The 4,198-nt window shown below is 46.4% G+C and overlaps 1 pseudogene; it reads left to right on the top strand.

Annotated features, from left to right (window-relative positions):
• The window catches only part of LOC119424115, a 37,233-nt pseudogene extending 33,307 nt beyond the window's left edge, over positions 1-3,926 (top strand).
• Positions 3,927-4,198: the final 272 nt, after the last annotated feature.

Below are 4,198 nucleotides of genomic sequence, written 5' to 3'. Positions count from 1 at the left end.
TGTAAAAGTAGGTTTTCCAGAAACTTACGCTCAACAACAACAAGATTAAATCCTAAGAAAATAACTTTTTGTTCAGTACATGTGAAAACAGATATTATATAGTAAGATATATATATATATTTTTTTTTTTCCACAAACACCTCCTTTCTCTGTGTGACACTAGGGGTCTGGGATGGAGGGGGGGGGGGGCACATTGTTGGGGTCTGGGCTGTGGGTGGGCTTTGGGCCTTGGGGGCGGTCAGTGATAGGGCCGGTGCTTCGGTTCCTCCTGGGCTGTTCCGATTCTTTTAATCTAGGTTCCTGGTTGCGATGGCCGGCACTTTGACCGGGGTGGCTGCCGGCTTTCGGCGGGGGGTCGGCTATGGTAGTGTATGTGTGGTCATTGGTGGTGTAGGGCGGCGATTGGGGGCATGGCTTCGCCTCATCAGGGCACTGGCTGGTCTTCCTGTGTGGCATTTGCGGTGGGGGTGCTGTGTGTGTGTGTGGGGGGGTGCATAGATGGCGTGCTGGGGCGTCTCCGGGCCTATGGTGCGGGGCTCTTGATGTGGGGGCCGGCCCTCCTCAGCTGCGGCTCCCTGCTGCTCTGCCCCTTGGGCTGGGGCCGGCCTGTGGTCGCTGTCAGGTAGATGGTGCATGCGGTCGACCCGACAGAGATTCTGTCGGGCTATCTGTGTGTGCCTGTTGGTTGCTCAGGTTGGGTTTTTGGTGGTCCCCCCTCTCTTGGATCAATTTGGGCCCCACGTTTGGTGTGGGGCCCACTACCCCCGGTCGTGCCCCCCTTTGGCGGGGGACCCCCTTCCCGCCGGTGCTTTGGTGGCTCTCGGTGTCTGGGCTGGGTGGTGGGGTGCACGTCGGTCCGCCCTGGTTGCTGCCTGGCGGGGCCTGGGTGCCCTGGCTCTGTCGGGGCTCTGCCGGGGGGTGGTATGGCCTCGGGGCTTGGGGCTCGGTGTCCATGGCCGGATCTACTTGGGGGGGGGCATGGGTCGCCGGCCGGACCTGTGGGCTCGTCGCTGCAGCTTCCTGGAGGCTCTGCATTGTGGTGGCTGGGGTCACCCGGTTCTTTCCTCTGCTCCTCTCTGGGAGGGTGCGGTTCTCCCTGTTGGGAGACTCCTGGGGCTCCAGGCCTGTGGGCCGCTGTGTGTCTGTGGCTCCGGTCCTCCCTATGTTGCCATTGTGTCCTGGGGGGGGCGGGTCTGTGGGCCCCCGCGTCCACTATTGGGCATTCTTTTGGAGAAATCTGGTGGTGGCGGGCGTGCTTGCGCGGGTGTTTGAATTCAGGTGCTTTGACAGATGCACGCTAGGTTGGGTAGTGGTGGAAGCTAGATGATTCCTTGTGTGATGTCGAATGTTTCATGGTGATATTGTGGGTGGCATTGTGCTGTGCATGTTGTTTTGTCGTGGTGGTCTCTCGTTTTATCTATTTCTCTTTTATTATTTATTTATTCTTCTTTCTTCTCTTTCTTTAAAAAAAAAAAAAAAATGAGCAATGATGATAAGTTCATTGAAACACTTCACAATGTTTCTACACTTAAACTGAGCTAAAAAAAAAATAAAAAAAAATGAGTGAACTCTCTCGTTTGCTGGGTGAGTCCGATATTTATTATGTCAAAATGGGTCATGAAAACGGGTCAGGTTTACATGTACAAAAATCTTATCAGGATGACGGTCAGAACATTTCAGAAGATTTAGCTTGTACAGATAGTTCCTTGATAAAACGTTCACTTGATGTAAAAGTAGGTTTTCCAGAAACTTACGCTCAACAACAACAAGATTGAATCCTAAGAAAATAACTTTTTGTTCAGTACATGTGAAAACAGATATTATATAGTAAGATATAAACTACTTAAAAATGATAACAGAAAAAAACTCTTAACAACTGTATTTGTCTATATTAGAGTGATTATTTCACATCAGGTGGATAACAGAGTTGGCAGTACAGGAACATTGTTGATTTCAGGTCAGCAAGGTGTAGACTTCCAGATCCAACAGATTGGCTCTGGGTTGAAGTCCAGCTGAGCCCACACAGTTGATCAAGGATCCTCATACCTGTGTCCAACGGCAGGTGCAGATGTTATGTAATGTTTGTTGCTAAATAGGTTATGGAAGTTTGACTCTCCAGTCTGAATGGATGATGGATGAATGCATAATTCTCCCTAATCGTGGTCTATCTTGGGTAAATAGAACCTTCACCATGTGTGAAGATACCCTAACATCTCTATTAGTTCTTACATCAGTCCACTGTATGGTTGGAGCACAGTCATCTAACCCACATACTGGCCAGTTCCACAATCTGACCACCTGTCCTTGTGAAAACACACAATATGACGTCTGTCAGACTCCATCAAGCGCTGGCAATGCTGTCTAATGTGTCTACAAAACATTCCGTCTTCTGACTAGGGCATTAACAGAGTACTCGAGTAATCTACACATCAATTGCTAGGGATTCTATCGATGTTAAAAATGTAAAGTCGGGTATTCGTAGTGACGTCATATTATGTGACCACGTATGACTGTAGGGTGCGGGTTGCACTGTTGCAGGTCACAGAGTATGGTGTAACACCGGGTCCAATCCACCAGAACCAGTTTCGGTTTAAGTTTCGTTTTTGACGTGCTGCATGTTTCTTCACGTTTGCAGTTTAATAATAATAACTAATAGTTTAGTTTTTCCTGTGACTTATTTGCAGTATGATAAATGGTAGGAGCATAATATACACTCCCAATGTTTTGTTGGTCTTTTTTTTTTTGTAAATAATTACATTTTTTTGCGGTTTTATTTATTTATTTATTTTTGTATCTTAAGATCTATGACGTCATCAAATACTCGAGTTCTACTCGGGTTTTATTATGTTAATGTCGAGTTTAAAAATTATATACTCGTTCAACCCCTACTTCTGACTTTCATTCACTGTTTTGACTGACTGATGCTTCAGCAACTGATAACTATTTAACATTTAACTCATGATGCCACCACTTATCCCCTTCGGTGCCCACTCAAGACACACCAGCTTCTTGTAAATTAAATATTTTACATCCCTATCATTTATGTGCATGTGGACAAAGTTACATCAAAATTGGGCCATTCCGTCTCATATCTCAACACAAGTTTTATAAAGGATTTTATGTACCGTACTTTCTTGCAAAATTGTTGAGTTTTTTTCCTAAACTGAACTTATCAACTCTGTAGGGTCTTCTGAAGATCCACAGTCTACTGCTGGTGTTCTGAATTTGATAGACAACACTTTCAAGAAACCAGGTATACGACTGATTCTTCTGGGGCCTACTGGAGGAGGACGAGCTCCCTAGCCAATACTTTGCTAGGTGACAGTGAGACAAGAGCTTCTATGGTTCCTCTAAACCAGAGCATTAGGAGGAGCATGATCCTGGATCATGGAGAGCTCACCGTGATTGACACCCCAGATGTTTTAGGTTTGGTTCTGGAGAACAACATAAGAGCCAGGGAAGCTCTGAGGTGTCTTCAGTTCACCAGTCCTGGTCCACATGCTTTTCTGCTGGTGATCTGGGCTCCAGGCTCCAGCATAGGGGCCAACCAGGATATCACTAAGGCCATCCAAGCCACCCTGGAGCTGTTTGGAGAAGAAATCAGGGGGCACATCATTCCCGTGTTGACTCACACAGACTGTCTGGGTCGAAAGCAGACTGTAGACCAGATGCTGAAGGCGGACACAGGATCTCTGAGAAGAGTTCAGTCTTTGTGTGGACAGAGAGTCCAGCTTGTGGACAATAGGCCAGACCTGCCGCAGATTGCCAAGAGTGAGCTACGCCAACATTTAGTGGAGCGTGTGATGGAGAGGAAGGAGCTGAGGGGGCATTTCATTCATGAGCTGCAAAGGAGGGAGGACAAACTCAGAGAGAAGCTGCTTGCTGACATGACCTCAGCTCTGGCTGAAAAACTGGGCCGCACTTAAAACAGGAAGTAGATAATTAAATATTGTGTTCTTTCTGTGATTTGTTTGCAGATACGGATTTGAGAAAAGGATGAAAGATAATCATTAATATTATATTCTAACTAATTATCTGAATAATTTACAGGGATTGTCTGGTCAGTTATAAAGTAATGTTTTGTCAAATAGTTACAATATCAGTAGATGTCACCAGTGACACCAGTCAGAGCAGAGTATGACGAAGAAGTCTTTGTTCATGATAGGCTAAAGGCTAGCCAAATGAGCACCTGAAGTTT

The sequence above is a fragment of the Nematolebias whitei genome, chromosome 17, assembly GCF_014905685.2.
Source record: "Nematolebias whitei isolate Nwh7 chromosome 17, NemWhi1, whole genome shotgun sequence".
Taxonomy (NCBI): domain Eukaryota; kingdom Metazoa; phylum Chordata; class Actinopteri; order Cyprinodontiformes; family Rivulidae; genus Nematolebias; species Nematolebias whitei.
The sequence above is the reverse complement of the archived record's forward strand: the minus strand, read 5'-3'. Positions and strand labels throughout refer to the sequence as shown.